Raw genomic sequence first — 18,763 nt, forward strand, 5'->3', positions numbered from 1 at the left:
GGGCAAGGATACGTTTAGACACAGACAGACTTTTAAGTAGAACTCTTTGACTCAGACTTTCCTTAATTTCGTTAAGGTAGGGAAATTCCACCTTAGAGCAGGGTAAGTTAGGCCTTCAATCATCCTGACATTTAAGTTAATAAATATTTGTTGTTTGAACTTTAAATCTGTTGTCTGTGTCTTACTTTGTCATGGCTTCACACCACCTTGTACCCTTTGTCTGCAAGTATTGCTGGGAGTTGTATTGTGTCCTTTCTACACTGTTCCTCTGTTGTGCTGCACGCTAACACGTCATCTATGTATTGCAGATCTGCACTAGCCATGTTGATATTTCCTAAGTCCATATGAAGGACCCTGTAAAAGAAACTGGGGGATTCACATTACCTGCGGGGCAAACGTGTGTGCTAGAATCTCTGTCTGGATGCAGTGGTAATGTGAAGAATGCATTTTTTTAGATCTATCACTGAGAGGTAAAATGCATCAGCAGGTATGTTGCATAATATTGTTGCAGGTTTTGGCACTAGTGAATCTTCTGCTTCCACTATATCATTCAGAGGGTGGCAAACTTGAATGAATCACCATGGTGATCCCTTTGCATTCTTCAGGGGAGATATGGCAGTGTTGCATGGTGAGTCTGAAGGCACTATGATGCCTTGGCCAATTAGTGCTTTGACAGTGTCATAAATTCCATCATCTGCTTCTTTGGACAATGAATATTGGTTTACTCTAGGGAGTAATGCACCTGGTTTCAGTTTGATTTTAACCGCTCCTATGCTAGTCAGTCTCCCTATGTCATGTGGGTGACTGGCCCATATTCAACTATGTACTTGGGCTAAGTCCTCATGTAACTGTGATGGTGCTGCTGCAGCTATTGTCTGTGGTACTTCCCTATGCTGTATCACCATGTGACAGAGTTTGCAGATTTCAAAATATATTTCTCCATCTGTATCCATGTTTGCAAATAGTTGTCTGTCAGTGACTTCTCTCAGTGGCAATGTGGGGTCTCCAGTCCATCCCTTCCTCGTCTGTGCCCGATATGATGACTGTCTTTCCTCATGATCACTGCCTCAATGTGCAATGTAAGACTGTTCCCGGGACTTCCTCGTGTGGTACTGCTGCTCTGAGTAACAATTCTGCTGGCAGGCGGAATAATACGTTTTGTTCACCCGGTAGCCAACCATTCTAAATAGTTACTGCATATGTGAATATGGCCTTGGGTAATGGCAATTCTCGTATTGTGTTGGTGCTTCAATGTGTCTGTATTACTGTAGCTATTCTGTTGAAAGGCATGCCTGTCATTGAACACAGTATTCATTTGCCGGTCATATATTTCTTGAGTCCCTATAGTGAGGGATAAGTCTTTTGTAAAAGGAACCCTTGCAATTGTCCCAGAAAATCCCTGAGTGTCCATGCTCTTGCTTGTTAATGGAACAGTCCTTCCCTTGTACAAGATTGGGTAGCTCCAGTGTCGACCATTAAGGTAAACATTCTATTCCCTATGTTTGTCCCCACTTTGGGCTCCTTGTCTGCGTCTGGAATGATTGAGAGAACTGAGCACATCAGGGCTTGCTGTGTGCTGTCCTAGGTATTGGATCCTGGAAGAGGGAAAGTGTTGCTTCCGAACACACTAGCTCCAGTGTAATGTGTTCCTGCCCCTCGTGGAAGGGCACTTGGTTCCCATTGTACTGTAGTGGTAGTGGCCAGTGCTGGCATCTGTTTAGTGACGACATTCTGAATTACACGTGAGGTTGGGTACTATATGGACTGTCTTTGTATGGGTGCGATCATTTGTACTTGACCTACGTTTATGGGTTGTGCAAATCCTGGGGCATACATTGGTACCAGGGCTTTGGCTTGTTGTGGGGTACAGAATCCCAGTGCTGGCCCTTGAGCATAATATGGAGCTGGGGGTGCTTCTGGGTGGTATTGCATGGGGGGTCTGGTTCAACAATCCTTAGACATGTGTCCCATCTTCCCGCATGTCCAACAAGCTCCTCCAAATCGAGGTTGTAATCCCATGAATCCTCCCCCTCATACCTTTTGTGAATTACACCATGCCCCTTGGATTCCTCGTTTATCTCGCATATTGCTGTGATTGTCCTGTGTATTAGTCCATTGTCGTGTTGACCCTGACTGCTGTTGTGCATCTGTAGGGTTAGTTACTACTTCTCTCTCCATACTGACTTTCGCTAGTTTGTTTTGCACTAGTTTAGCTTCTGCACGCTGTGCCTTTTCTTCCGCTGCCTTTTCATTCTCACGCTTTCCTTTACAAAAAGGCCATATTTGTGCCTGTATCTCGCCCCACCCTTTCACTTCCATGACAATGATTCTATCTAATTCTACGTGCACTTCAGAAGAAAGACCATTTCTAAGAGCATGTTAGAAAAATTGTACATTCTATTCTCACATTTCCCCTGTGCCCTCTTGCCACATTTCCTGAATGGTTTGGTTGTACAATGCAGGGTCTTTGTCATGTTTCATTGTGTGTGCCATTATTGCTCCTACATCAGGTCTGTCAGGGTATGCCCTTCTCAATACATCCCATACACCCGCTTTGCAATTATTAAATGGAGCACCGTCATGTACATCACTTTCTAATCATATTCCTGGATACCCTGCTTGTTCCCAAATTGTGTTTGTCTGGTCTCCAATTATGGTGGCTAGTAGGCTTTTCATGTCCCCAATTGCTAAGGTAGACCCTGCTTTGTGTTTTTCTACTGCACTGATCTACTTACCCACCCCTGCTGCAAGAGGTGGCAATATTTTGATAAAATGATTCTTATCCATACGTGGCCATCGTATACATTTTGATCTGCCCACTTCCTTCTGTATCGATTGGAACTGCTTTCCTTGTTTTGGGCTACAATGTATTCTAATTTTTCCCTCCCTTTGACTACTGACATGGTTCTGGGATGGGGCCTTTCCCAAGGAGTCCTCTCTTCCTGATCCTCTTCAGTTTCCCAACTGTCCTCACTCTTTTTCTGCTCATCTTCACTTTCAATCACTTCCAATTCATAGTCTGCATCTTGGTGCTCTGGCTCTTCGGTTTCTACTTCTACATCTTTAATTACTGCCTTGTGCAATTTCAATAATATTTCTCCTGCTAGCCATGTGTCTGCATCTACCGTAGGGCAGAGCCCCTCCCTTTTCCTTGTCGCCCTTCATAATTCTGTCTCTGTCTTACGTATCGCAGCTTCTAAATATTTGCGCACTTTATTTTCTAATTTTACTTTTTCTGGGTCTCGTCTGTCGCTTGGTGCACTTGCACCCCTTAGTAGGTTCTTTTCAGAATATGCTGGAGGTTTATATCGGAGGTTCAAATATCATGCAGCTGGTTTTAAGGGATAATGACCCATTACGGGCAGAGCTGTTGGCTGTGCAGTTGCTGAATCCTGTACCGACTAGGTCCCATTCTATGCACTCGTCTGGGGTATCGACAGCACAGGCATGGAAGCCTGTGTCGTATTTATGCTACCTAACAGGGGTGGGCTACATACACCCTCAGCATTACCCTTTCCTTTATTACTGCTTTTCTCTTCTTCGTACCACTTCCAAAGTTCTAATATACTAAGCCTCTTTTTCAGCTTCTTACCCTTATAGGTGGACAATAAATGGGTATTCACGTGCTCTATAATGCTCTTGTCATGCATGCGTTCAGTTGTACAAACTGTGATAATTTTTCCTTCTGTTCTGACTGCCCATTCCTGATTATATTTAATGATCTTTTCACTATTGGTTGGTCATTCCTTGCACATGTGCTCTAATGGATTACTAATTTCTCTTATATACAGTAAAGCACAAACACAATTGATCCGTATAGTTTCTTGCACAAAAAACAAAATTAAAACAATGCCCTCAACAATACCTCATAGGGCCGCCCCTCTATGGTGCACCCCTAACTCGCTTCAAAAGCCACAAAGCGAAAACGTCAATATAAAAACCAACACCTGAGCACAAAATCACAGTGCGCTCAGGCGCATAAACAGACATTTCCAAAAACCACCCCTCCTCCCAAACACAGTCTCCACCTCAATCTTTTCCCCACTCCAAATCTTACCAACATGTGCCTCTAATCATTGACCACAGTTTGAAAATATACATTGCACAAAATAAATAACAGTTCTACAATTTCTATTTTCTGCCTCTCATCACTTACCTCGGGCAGAGAATACAGTCCTTGGTAGTGCAGTACCTCCCACTCCAATTTATAAAGCAGTGCCTCCCCTCCCTCCTTAACTGAGGGATGTGTACACTTCAATTACCAAGTTTTGAATTTACGTGACGTCACTGCTCCTCGTTACAGGAGCACTCACTTACCTGCTGTAGTTTTCTATCAAGCACACTGGCTCGCTATAGTCATCCGAAGTCCTCTGGAGACACCTCTCCCCAAAATGGCCTGCATTTGAGGGGGCGGGCCGGGGGCCCTGAGCGATCACGCAGGCCTTCTGAGTAACCACGGCACCTGTGACCTCCTTGTTGTTTTGTGCAGTCTTCTACTCTCTCCAGGTGGGCCTTGCTTGTCCCCAAATTGCGGTGGAGGAGCTGAAAGCTTCCTGGAAACACCTGGATCTGCATAATCAGGCTACCAAATATGTAAGGCAAGTCCTGATCAAAGTATCAGAAATCAGTCCAAAAGAGCCAAAAATGAATGCACAAGATATGAGTCGAACAAAAATGTATTATAACTGCCTAGGCAGGGAAACATATCCAAAAGACATTCATCATTATTCTGAAAAATGGCTGGATTTATAGTGCATTACAGAAAGGAAAAAGACAACAAATGTTACAAAACAATTACATTTTCCAGGTTTCTGATTCGCTGTATCGTTTGCACTATAGGTGTTTTCATGAATGTCCTACCTCTATAGGCTTACTGTAACCTTGTGACTAAGTTAGATTGTTAAAAGATTAACTCATTTGAATTGAGCTTATCTCCTTTCACACACTTTCTAATTGGATGGCTCTCTTTTAAACATGTATCAGCTATACACAACGTGCAATTGGTTTCATCACAAGAAGTATGAGTGGAGTGAACGATTACATACATTTCAACCAATTCCTATGTGAGGTGTGGCATTGAAATTGTAACCTGACATCCTCTCCCGTTGAACTAAGCGGTCTGGCACCATCTTACCATTTATCCCTGGTATACTTTGCAACTCATTATTGGAAATATTACTTGCCTGGTTTCGTTTTCACAGGATTTCATCTATCCTGCCTTTGTATTTTCACACTGGGACTTAGCGGCATGCAAACTTAATTCTCTTACAATGACAAGGATATCTATATATATTTACATACTTATATGTGCATGCACCTATATAATTTGTGACTTCATGAAGGTGTCTTTATTTCTATTATGTACACGTGGTGAGGGTTATGTGTGAGCTTCTGAAAAACAAATCAATTATTACTAATTAATCCTACTTCATGTGTAATGGTATTCTGCACAATTTCTTCCTTAACAAATGGAGTCCTATTGGTGTGCTTTATCCTGCAGAGGGCAGTGTTGTGCCTTATTCACTCTTTTCTTAACAAATATATCTTCCACCCATTATGGCTCTGCTCTCACAGGCTTATGACCTTCATTGTATTACATTTTGACATACTGCTCAGGAACACAATGGGCCTCATTACAAGTTAGCCGGTCTGGATTTAACGGTGCTGGTAAAACTGTACTGGCACCGTTTTCCGGACCATTCCTGTGGGGAGTAATGGAATGCTGGCTCCGGAATTACCAGACCACCGGGCTGCAATGCCCCGGTAATTCCAGCAAGTCCAGAGCCGGTAAATCCCCACAAGTCCGGCGGCAGCCTGCCAGTTTTACTGGCACAGCTAACGCCGGACTCATGATGAGGCACAATGTGTTATATGTCTTTCAAATGCTTGCCTGGGAACTCAACTAGACCAATATATTTTGGCCAATCAGTATGCATTGTTCTGTCCTTTAGCGGTGGGGTCTTCTATCTGTCTGTTACTCTCTCATGACCTCACTACCTCATCTCAAGCATGGAAACTGATTTGTCCCCCTTTGTTTTAGCCAATTACTGTGCATCATTTAACTATGTGCTCTGTAAACTTACAGTTGTGATGTGTGTATGTTTCCTTGCAAAGGTTTGGCTGATATTTTCTGCTGTGGGGGTGAGGATTTCCATCCTTGTGAAGTGGCTACTAGATTTTGAAGCCTACATGTACTGCATGCTCAGTTAAGTATAAAAGGCTACTGTCATTCATTTGTTTCATTAATATGTTTTATTTCCCTAATTAATGTTAAATTCAGCTGTTTTCACTAAGGCATGGCGTTATGCTAAATTATAGGTGAACTATTCTATGGTTCACTAAAACGTGGCTTCTCGTGCTTTGTTGGGCCTGCAGAAGGGAATCTCTTTTGTGTGTGTGTCTGCTGGATTCCATGCTGTGTCCTCATTTTACAAGGACTTTCACACCTTGTATATTCGTGCACATTTAGGGTGATAGATGTACTCTCCAACGCTGTTGTAATCCCCCATATTCTCCTAATCCCCAACAGGTGTGATGATCTCTCGTGGGAGAACATTTATTTTGACAGAGCATCCACCTGGCACAATGTCCTGAACCCAAACACCTGGATCTTCATTCTCCCAAGCTTATTCAAAGAGCTCTGTTCGGCCCCCAACAGATGGTAGGTGGCTGGAAGAGTGGCTAAATGGTGTTACCATGAGGTGGACTGAGCCACTGGGGAATGGCTGGTTTCTTGTGACTTACTCTGCCTGCCCCTTGGCTGTAACATTTTCCACTGTAATTCCCTTTAGGATGCTAGATTGATCCCCCAGTGGTATGACATAACTCTTTGTCCTCGGTGTCAGTGTTTTAGGTTTCCGGGGGACAAGCCCTGAGCTGCCTGTTTAACAAGTTCACTGAATTTGTGGCACTAATCTTCTACCTAAAGAAAAGGTAATCTCTGTAGCAGAGCCTTCTGACAGGATTCTCCTTCCACACCATTAGCCAAAACTGCTGTGGTGCTACAAACCCTAAAACATCATCAAGGTGATTTTATTGTCTTTTACATGATCTCACTGATGTCACTGAAATCAACAGCCTCCTATAAGAGTGAGACATGGGAGTGGAAGTCCTTGAAGAGCAGGAGTCAACTGGGAGCAGAAAGAGGCCCTGAATTTGTTTTCCAAAATGGCATCACATTACAGCGTCCAAGATATAATCTGCATATTGTGCATCATGCAGCAATACATACAATTCTGAGTGCTCTCAGAAAGGAGGCCCATGGTGCTGAGCCTCCACACCAATCCCCACCCCCCGCCCTTAGAAATTTCTAGACTTCCTTGTGGGCCAGTTACTGTGTAGAGTACACTGAGTAGAGGGAAGCACTGAGTGCAAAATTGGGGACCCCAATTGCCAGTGAGGGTCATTTCAACATTTGTATTGATGTGCTTGGCAGTCACAGCAAATTGGAGGACACAGAATTGTGATCAGAAAGGCAAGGTAGAATGGAATATATTTTAAGTGTCTCAGGGAATTCCAAAACAAAGCTCTGCATCAGTACAAACTCGGGCTACCTCTGAGAGCTGCCATACTCTCAGGATCTTTCCACTCTTTGGGTATGGGAATGCTCACACTTTGGAGTAGGGATAGACCTGTGGCTGGGGAGGACTAATCCCTGCTCAAGCCACTGCAGTAATTGAGGAGGTGATAGGCATGCTTGCCACAGGGAACCCTGTCAGTGTTGTGTCATTATTCTCCTTTATTACGGGGACCAGTTAATCCTCCCCCGTAGTAGGGATTCAGCCACTGGGTCAGTAATTCCAGACTCTAGCAGTATCCTGTCTTTGTCAACCACCATCACTTTCAGTTGCTGAGCAAATACCATTACCGTGAGCACAGGGCCAGTTGGATTTGCACAATAGAATGAGAAGGTGTAGGCAGAGTGGGAGAAGAGTGCCTGTGCATGTATCTCTTCTCGCTGCACGTCTTGCTACTTCTAATAGACATGTGAGAGGAATGAAAGCAGGCCCTTGATCTTGAGACATGCCTTCTGTGTGCGTTTGCCCCTCTCCATCAAAGACCAGGTGTCCAAATAGAAATTAGCAATAACCAAAAGAAACTGTAAATGACAGCACAATCCTTAAAAGATCATGTCCCTTGCCTCCCTGATGTAAGCTCAGATTCTCAAGGACCCGATGATTGATGTTTTTATCCAGGGCAGTTTTTAGACAATCTTGTGCACAGGGTGAAAAACCAAATTGTGCATGCCCCCACATTGCTCCTCTACTGCTACACCACATTGCACTACCTCTCCAAAATCATGAGATCATTGTAATTGAAATAATGCTTTATTGACTTGTACTAAAAATGAATAAAGTAGACATCGTAGACAACAATATTACAAACAGGAATTCATTTTCATTATCCCATGTTTGTGTTTATTGTCTAAATGAAAAGCACTTTTCCAAATGCAGATGGTGCCGCCGCAAAAGCGTTATTGTTGCATAATCTATTTTTCCAAACATGTCACTCTCAATTGAAAGTGTAGGTATTATGTTAACATATCATGGGAAAACCTATCAAATGAAAGTAATTTGGACATGTGATTTTACCACTAGACAAATCATGAGGGTACATGGACATGTGATCTCAACAGCTACAGTAGCAACAATGAACACATTTTCACTAATCACAAGTCAATGCTGTTGGCTTTGCTGTTGCCTGTTATCAACCATTACACATACATTTTTTCCAACAGTAAATAACACAGAGGTGCGAAAAATTTCACCTGAACACAAACCACACCAAAATAATTAATCCCCTTAAATCACATTCCCCCATCCTTCAAATCTCCCAATTTCCAACTCCTATCCCCTTTGCTAAAGTGAAGCAACAAGCAAAATGGGTAACATTATTGCGTTTTCCCCTACTTATTCATACATTCTGTTTTTACCTCCCATTAAACAGCATAGTTTGATAAGCTGACGCCATATAACCTGAACACTTGATCTCCACTGCTGGGGTGTCATGTAACAGATCAACGCATACTGGGAGTTGTAGTCTTTTTATTTCTTTCAGCTGGATTAACAAACAAAACCCCCATTGGTGTTCAGGTGACAAGGGGTCACTCATTTGATCGCCATACGATATCCCGCAAACACGAATTGAGTATTAATATAATACCCTGCAACAAGACCATAACCTTCCTCATATCTTAAACTTTTCTTTATATATATTTACTTCAGTTTGTCCCCACAACTTCCTACACCTGGGTGGGTGACATCTCCCACAATGATCTTCTCTCCCAACGGAAAATCCAGGAATGGGTCGGTGAAATTAAATTATGCCTTCAAGGAAAGGGAGACCATAAGAAAACTCTTCCAGGACAGGCATACTCTCAGGGACACCTAAACACACCCAGATCCCCCTAACATACTTGCATTTTCCCAACAGCTGTACAGCAGGATATCCTCAACACAAAAAACTTTCCAGCCTCTCAATACATAAAATGCCACTAGGACTCTTATAGATTTAGCCCAACCCCCTATTCCTCATTCAGATTATCAGGAAGTGAGAGAGACAATTGAAACCCTTGCAGTCTTTAGGCTCACAGGTGCAGACTATCAGCCCTAGTTCCACTCGGGGAGGGGCATTTTACTATAAAAGCCACACAGCCTAGTCCAGTGTTGTGGCTGAGAGGAGCAGGAGGTTATTGTTTAGAGAAGGCTGGAGAGAGACGGCTGCTGAGGAAGGAAGGAAGGAAGGAAGGAAGGAAGGAAGGAAGGAAGGAAGGAAGGAAGGAAGGAAGGAAGGAAGGAAGGAAGGAAGGAAGGAAGGAAGGAAGGAAGGAAGGAAGGAAGGAAGGAAGGAAGGAAGGAAGGAAGGAAGGGAGGAAGGAGAGGAAGGAAGGAGAGGAAGGAAGGAAGGAAGGAAGGAGCTACAGAGACTTTGAAGAAGACTGGAGAAAGATTGGTGCAGAGGAGAGGTGGCGAGGTATGGCCCTTTTGAGTAAGTCAGCAAAAACGCCCTTTTACTCCCCTGTAAGTCCCAACCCTCCATTCTGGCATGCCATTTCTATGGAGCAATTATCCCACGGTCAAGTTTGGGGGTCTCTTTAAGGATTCTTAGTTTTGCAAAAAAGATGATAGTTTAGGAGGTGGAAGAGCAATGTATTAAGCCATTGACTGTATCATTGGGGTTAATTGAATCTGGGCAGGGCAGTGTATTTTCCCTGTCTCTGTTTGCATAGTGCATCTGCCAGTTAATGAAAGACTTGCTTATCTCCCAAGTGGGGCATTTAGCCAGTGGTCAAAGTGGGCGGGAGCGTTTGGGTGCCTCGCTCCTCTACTTTTTTTAATTATGTTTACTGTTCCTTTACTTTTATTTTAAAAAGAAAGCATTCCGGAATGGTTTCGTTTTAAAATAAAAGTCTAAGAAGCAGTTTTAACTTGCACTTCCGTGCACTGCACCTTTAACAACAGGCCCATTTGTTTGGGGGTTTGTACTGTGCGTGGGAAGGGGCGTAACGATGGTGGTTGTGGGGAGTGGGGCAGGCCAGCAGGGAACATAGTTCCACTACTTCTTTTCATACACTTCGACCACTGGATATAGAAGGCTGACCCCGTTGTGCCCTTCCCCAACCTGTGCCCCAGCCATTTCCTGGTTTGTCTGCCCCTAGAAAAGGCCCCGTTTATATATCCAACACTGCACTGATTCTGTACTACTTCCGGGTCACTCAAAAAGCCACGGGAGTCCTTTTCTTATCCGTTTTTCTACCTCCCACTATTAGAAAGGAATTTAAGAGATTTAAAAAAAAAAAAAGAGTCCATTGCCTTGGCAACAGGAAAAAAAGGAGACTTTTTTTCTGCGATATTCCTACATTTATACCCCGCCTGCAAAGCAGAGGGACAACTACCCGCCCTTTTTTTTAAGAGGCAACATAATGCTTTGGAGGACCAGTGGCATTATGGTGAGAACTGGGACGAGGAAGAAGGATGCAGGCGTAATGACTCAACTGTTCGAAGTTTACATCAAGAACGCCTTCTCCAGGAAGATGACGGGGAGAGCGAGTTTGTCCTCAGTCTAAAATAATTTCTCTTCTCTGGCAGCAGACATCTGAAATTCTTTTGACTCTCCACTTGGACTTCTGCTGCAATTAAATGGGTCGACATGCCATGCATTGAGATACGACATACGAGTAAGAGCAGAGCTTGAGTCCCTATAGCACGAGAGCACTATCTGTTTCAGAGGGCGTTTAATCTCATTGGCATTCTGTCCTGGGATGTGAATAGCTGTTCCTGATTGCAGCTACACCATGTGACTGATTGCAGCACTCAGACTGCACTGTATAATCTGCGACACTGCTCTCGCCACTCTGCTGAAAAGATATTCTCCACTATGCACCCACGCCCCCATCTCTACCTCCAGCTCGCAATGACGGAAAGGCAACTGTTTGAGTACATTTCATCAGATACCAAACCAATAGGCTATTTAAAAAAAAAATGTTTTAATTATCATACAATAAAAAAAACATTGTGAGAAGTAAAAAGAAAAAAAGGCGTATCATACCGTCGACATTTGTCAAATCCTTCCATGCTTTTTTCAAGTAGAGTAAACACTGTCAAAGAAGGGTGGGCAAGGTTAAGCCTCCATATTAAGGCCGAGGGGATAGTTGAGGGGGCGGGGGGAGGACAGAGCAGCATTAATTTGCCTTTGGTGTGGACCTACACATCTCAGATGCTCTTTTCTTTTTAAATTAAGAGGGCAGAAAACACAGAGAGATGTTAATGTCGTTGATATGTGAGTATTGCTGCTGTGCCAATAAACACGCGTCATCTTAACGTGCCACGTTGTTCAGTTGCACGGTCCCAATTAATACATGTCGGGCGCCTTGCCATTCAAGTGGGAGCTACAAATTACAACATAAAGCATTGTGTTAGAAAGTAAGAAAATGTTGCACATCACACAGAAAGATTAGACAAGGAAAGGACAGAACACGTGAGTCACAGCATATCATTTTCTTATGGGACGTATTGCAACGCAGAAGATTCGCGGCCGTTTTTTTTCCATTACAACTTTCTGTGCTTCACAATATTGCGCCCCTTGTGTAAGCCCATTTACACCACGCTTACCTCGCTGATGGACTGCATTATTGCGCATCCTGTTTTTATTAATGACTTCCAATGCTCCACGTAATAGACTTTCTTTGCTATTTCTTGGTGTCCTCGGCAGTGGCATTTCTACAAGACGGGAGCCAGCAATCTGCTTCTTGCCGTGTTCCAGATGACTGCCTGGCCCGTAGAAAAGGTCTTTACAGATGTGTCCCCTCCCTTAGCGAACAATTACCGCCATTCTCCTCAGCGGGGGGCCATTAGGACCTCATCACGGGTTCTGCTAAGTCATCTCGCAATCACAGTTTTATGCAGTCGTCTCTCGATTTGATAGCGTCTCGGCATATGCTACGCAGCCGCACTCTGCAGCACCTCAAGGCATATTATTTCTTCATGCAAGAATGCGACACATAATGGCAAACACGCTAATGAAAAAAAGAAGGCCTTGCCGGTGTGTTTGCTGCATTTACGCGCATAATATATGGACGGCATGATGTATGTCACCATGAAGATGGTTTTAATGAGGGAGACGTGTTAGCCCGTCTGTTGGAAACACGGTAGAGAAAGATGTCTGCAAGACACGCATTCTTCAAGACGTACAAAGCCATGACCGGTAGGGCGATGAATGGAATTCCCAAAAGGATATATGAATAGATGATTCCAATTAAAGAGGAAAACAAGAATCCTGCGGGAGATCCTGCCCAGTACCCGAATGTTTGCTTTCCTTCACCTCTGTTTTGACCCCAGAAACTGATTGCGGTTGTGTTCCTCTTGCTAGCACCCTTAAGTGTTACGTTTAATTGTCAAATGTGTGACAGGTTTGCAAGTATTCACTTCTGTGTGCAAATTGACTCTGTGCAGAGTTGGCCTGAGGCATGGGCAGTCTGTGCGGTGGCCCAGAGCCCTGATGTCACAGGGGGTCCCCCAGGAACCAGTGCCTGCCTCCACTATACCAAGAATATTGTTTTAAGAGGGGCATGTGCGGCTTCCATGTACAAGCCTGACGTGAGGCCACAGTGCCGCCTCACAACCTCCCGTGGCTCTCTAGAGACAAAACACCCACCCCCAGAGGACCATCACAGGCTGCAGGCCCCTTAATGACTACTTATCGCTTTCTTTCTTCAAGCAGAACATTTAAAGTGGGGGAGATTTACAAATGCTAGCCCATTTAAGAGACCATCGTTTTTGGTCGAGATGTTTGTAACGTTTCTGTGTTAAGAAATATCACACAACTGTTTTAAATTAGCTACATTATTTTCAGATGTTCATATTTAAGAATCCGAAAAGCGTTTATCGTTGGTAGAATGTGATATTTTCATCACATAATATTTGAACCTTGCATTTGCCAAACATTGAAACACACACTGGTAACCTTACAACTTAGACGTCTTGAAAATGAAAAGGTCTGTTTTTCTGCCTTTTGCTGAATTGCATTCTGGTATTTGTAGTCTCCCAGTAAAGATGTGGGAATAATGCCACAATTGTACACTTTTTTTCTTAACATATTTTTGTCCGGTACATACATTAGAGTGTGTAACTCACTACCGCATGTGCACTTTTCAATTCACCTTCATAAAGCAGAGTATGTTATAAGCCAGAAATGGGGTTGAGGAGGGCAAATGATGACAGGAAAAGTGAATCCTAAATATTGGCCCGTGATGTGGCAGGAGAGGTTGTAATCCTGGAGACTGGTGCCGTTATTTATCTCTGATTGTGGCCATCTGCTACTTTTCAGGGCACAAGTAAAGGATGTGGGTGGACAGTGTAACTTTTTCGACTGCAGACACAGCCTCCTTGTATGTTTTTGAGGTCGGCAAGTTTGGCTACCAGGATTTCACCCAGGTTGTCATCTTTCTAGTGCAGACACATAACCTTATTATCAAAGCACATGCTCATATTGACATTTTGTTTCCATCTGAATAGTTCACTACATGTTGCTGGGTTTAAAAGGTGAGCACCTTTTATATCGTTCTAGCATATTTATTCAAAAATGTGCTCTTTTTGGTTGTTGATTACTTTTTTTGAAAGGCCAATGCTCTTTTGTCTAGTGCACTTTCTTCTAACGTGAAAGGTCAATTGAACTAAGTTTGTATCTTCCACTTTAAGATATGTTCACTTACTGTGCTTATTTTCTTGGGTGCCAGCTTTTGATTTTCACTATAGGGGCAAATGTTCCCACAAAGAGTGAAACGAGGGAGCTGTACTCAGCCCCACGTCAAAATACCACATTTTACAGCTCCTGTTGCTACAAGGATAGGAAAGAAGTCATATGATTTACAGGAAGGTCTAAACATATAACATCTCAGCAACAGCCTCCTAACCCGCTCAATTGCCTTTGCAACTTTCTGCTATTTTACACCTGTGAACAGTTTTGGCTTCCACACCCCCTTCAATAAAGACTCAAAGGGTACACTAATGAGACTCCCTTCTCATTTTGTAGTGAGTTGTTATTTGACAGTCAAAATAAACCTTATCTGTAGCTTCTGAAATAAAAGCATATTGCTCATTTGGACACTAACTATTAAGCGCATGAACGCCCTAGGTATCTAGGCGCTTGTATTGGCCAAATATACACACAATAAAAATAAAAACAATCGTGAAACTTCTGTAAAAACAGCAGTTAGTTTAAGTTAGCAAAATACAATCACCATATTTTTGTAATGCCTCACAGATAGTGAGCCTCATTCTAAGTGTGCCGGTCCAGAAACAACAGTGCCAGTAAGCTTACCAGCACCATTGTTTCCAGACCGGCACACTACAACTCTGCACGTGGGTGCCGTCCCACCCAGCAAGTCAGACCTGTCCTGCCTGCAGAGTTTTCACTGAAACACTGGCATCTAGCGTGCACCCCCGGCCATAACACAGACGTCTCAGCTCTAACGGGACATTTCCATGAACAGTACTCAATGGAGTTTGAGGACCACTACAAGCACATATGAACTTAATGCTGCACACACTAAGTGACAGCCGCTGTGACACGACTTTTTCCCACAAGAGTAAGTGCACACGAAATAGTGGGTGGCTGCGCCCTGGAGACTTCATGTTCCACGCTGCGTTCGTGTAATCTGTGGAAGACCACAATCCCAGCCCAAGTGGGCTTTCTGCTTCAGTCCACTCCCAGATTTAGGGGACAAGTCTGGCTTCCCTTTTCTTCATGTTTTCGCCCTGAGGAAGGCTCGATAATAAACCCAATTGCCCAGCAGGGGGCAGGTGGCAGACCTGCATTCATTTACTCACCAATATAGCGGCACCTGTATACTGGAGTTTGGGCCGCCACAGCTTCCCTCCCATTGAGGGGATCTTTTTCTTTGTTTGATTTGTTATCATATATGTTTCTGTATTTACAACACATACTGATTTATTTAGTAATTGTACTCACCGACTTGCAAAAAACTGTATTGAATGTTTCTTTGTTAAACCTGTTTGAAATTTCAACTTCCAATATTATTGACCACTTCAGACTGTACTTTAATGTTTTACATATGTTTTTTCCCCTTCCTTCTTTTTAAATATTCTTGAAAATGCACAATAAATCAATTTGATAAACAAGGAATGTTTTCAGAAATATAAATATTGTGGCTTAGAACATTTTTGATAACCTTGGTTTAGGTTACACAACCACACAAAATTGGTTGAAATTTATTCTTTAGAAAAAAAGCTAAAATGTGTTTCATTTGAGCATAGTGGATACCTTTGGTTTAACAAGAGATATTTCCTATAATAGTCCCAATCCACTTTATGCCTTAAGGGACGACCTCGATATTTTTTGCATAAGACCGTTATTAATGATACCAGTGCTTCCGTGGTCCGCACTCCATAGAGTCTTATTGGATTCTATGGAAATGGGGATTTACAATTTCCTGGAACCTGAGTTTCCAGGCCGCCAGGGTTGTCATCCCCCAGTGGCACAGAGAAGTCGGACACCAGTAAATCATTATGGGTCCGGCGGCAACCCCCTGCTATCACCAGCACGGTTACCGCCAGACCCGTAATGAGGCCAAACCAAAGTTTGCAGACTGCTCTCAAATCCGGGTTTCATCACTTAACCAAGGTGAGTGCTCCTGGGCAAATCCTTTTATCACACTTTGCCTTATCTGTGAAAATTAGAAGTCTGTGCAAGGTATTCAGCTGTCTGCTACTGTTGTGAGGACCGGCAGGTGGAAGCTTTGGACATGGTGGAAACTCTGCCGTTAACTTCCACTTCTAAACTGGTTGACGGTTTAGCCTTTTTCAGGCACTTCCTATATCATTTCCTTGGCCCCGCCCCCTTTTGCATTGCAACTCTAGGAAATTCTGTGTTCTGCTCTGTTCGCTTCGTCTCGCTCCAGTGATATGTTTGTTCTACTCATGGCTGTTTTCTGTTCCCTTGGCCTTGAATTCCCTCTTAAGATCTCTCTTTATCTGTCTGCTACTTTAGATTCTATTTTTTCTACCTCGCTACTTCTGCTAGCATTTTCGCATTTTCTGTTCGCTTGTAACCTTTTCTGCAGTGTCTCATTTCGGTTCAGCCATTGCCACATCTGTCCTGACTTGGACTGCCCAGCCAAAGTTCTGTGATCTCTCTTACGGCTTGACACTCCTGATGTCTCTTAGGAAAGCAGGCTCAACTTTTTCCTTTCCTGTCCTGCTTTTCTCACGTTCCGCATGTGCAGACCTTCTGTCTGCTTGGGGTGTTTTTGTTTCTGTTTGCTTCCTTGCTTACTTTTAGCCTTTCCGCTTTGCCTTTGAACTTTCCATCGTGCCGGTTGATACAGTACTCTCACTTTCTCCAATCTGTTTCCAGCCATCCTGTTTGACCATGTCTTTTCATTTCTCTTATCCCTTGCCTTCTATCTCTAACGGGTGCAGTGTTCAGCCTACGGTCAAAAAAAAGGATCCCCCGAAGAAAAGGAAGAGACCCAGCTCCCGACCGACTCTAAGATCTCCTCCTGTGACAGCGAAGACGGGATCCAGGTGTGATCCACAATTGATGACAGCTACTTCAAAAAAAGCCACACTCCTGATATTGCCACATAGGTAAATATTAATATTGACAATTCATATACTGGACGTCACAGAGTATTTGTCTACTACCGTATGCATGGAAATACGTTTATAATGTAATTTCCATTGATACCTTTGCCCACTCAAGACTCATTCTGTGATATCACTCAGGGCCATCTTAAGCACTTTTGTGGCCCTGCACACGTACATCTGAGGGGCCCCCTCCACCAAAGGAATTAAGGGATCAAGAATACTGGTTGCGCCCCCACCGGTCGCTCTCACAACCTATAGGTTGATATGCTATCTCACAGCATAATAAGCATGTTTAATCCCTTTAAATCCCCTTACCCTCTTAATTCTTGCCCTAATCAGAATGATAAACAAGTAGCATTTGAAGACCAACATTCGTAGTTTATGAAGAGGTTACTGTTCTAGTACATACAGGATAATTTGTATCAATAACATCCTGGAAGATATGTAGCCTGTAGAATTAATGCAGGACCGTATGTAAAAGGAACACGTAACCCTTAATAGACAGAGAGCTCACATTAGCTGCCTCACAGAATGCAAACATGCTCATGCATGGATAGAGGAGACCAATTGGATGGAAAGAGAACGCTACAGATACCATAGCATGAATAGTGGATGCAAATTAGATGCTACCACGAAGGTGTCTTTATCCAGACAGAATGAGATTATAAGTGGGATATGGTTTTCAAATAGTGTTGCCATTAGATATCCAAGGAACAAATGCATGTGGTGTGCAATATAAATAAGCTCACTATTAAAGTGGAAGCAATCCTATAGCCAGTGAAACCATGAATAAGTATTTTATGAAGATCATAATATGAGAAGGAAATCACTCTGAAGGGCTGACAATTTTGAAAGGTTTAGGGACTGGCAATTTTGAGAGGTTACGCCATACAAGATTAAATGAGATGCCCAGGATCACACATTGTTGAAGGGGTGAAGCTGGGATTTGTGCCAACTCTGCAATTTCTGCATTTGAACACTTTATTTTCCTGTTCTTACCATGAACTAAAACAATCTCATTTTATAAAAACGGACTTGGAAAGTACAGAAATCACATTACCAAACATGACAATGTTCAAACAAAATATTATAGAAGTGTGTTTTGCAAAATGGTAATGGTTCTAGCGTAATTCTCTCCATCATCAAGGGAAGTATTTAAGTACCAGCATACCAATTGATGTGATTTAACAAATTTCATCTGGGTTTGTTTTTTGTATTTAAAGCTTTAAATACTTCCAAAACAATGGCTTGTGACATTTTCATTTATAAATGTGCATAAAAAGGCCTGCAACATCTGGTCTGCTCTCTTCTGTCTACCAACCCTTCTACCTAAATGTCCTACAAAATAAGAAATATCAAGTAATGGGATAAATGATACCAGCAGCATGCAAGAAGGAAAACCTCACAGAAGACAGCACATAATGGAAGATATATTAGATGATTTGACCCGTATCAATATATCATCTGCTGGAAATTTCAGGATACAAACATGAATGCTGTTATTCCATAGTCTTGAATTTGGATACTTTTTAAAGAAAAATAGTTTTATTGGTTTTCACAACAAACAAAACATAACTTACACTCCCGACATTTTTCAGTTGCAAGTGTCATAGCTTACAATACATGTTACTCCTTTATGTCTCCCCCCCTCCCTTCCC

Source organism: Ambystoma mexicanum, chromosome 10, assembly GCF_040938575.1.
Source record: "Ambystoma mexicanum isolate Mex_15411 chromosome 10, UKY_AmexF1_1, whole genome shotgun sequence".
Classification (NCBI taxonomy): Eukaryota; Metazoa; Chordata; class Amphibia; order Caudata; family Ambystomatidae; genus Ambystoma; species Ambystoma mexicanum.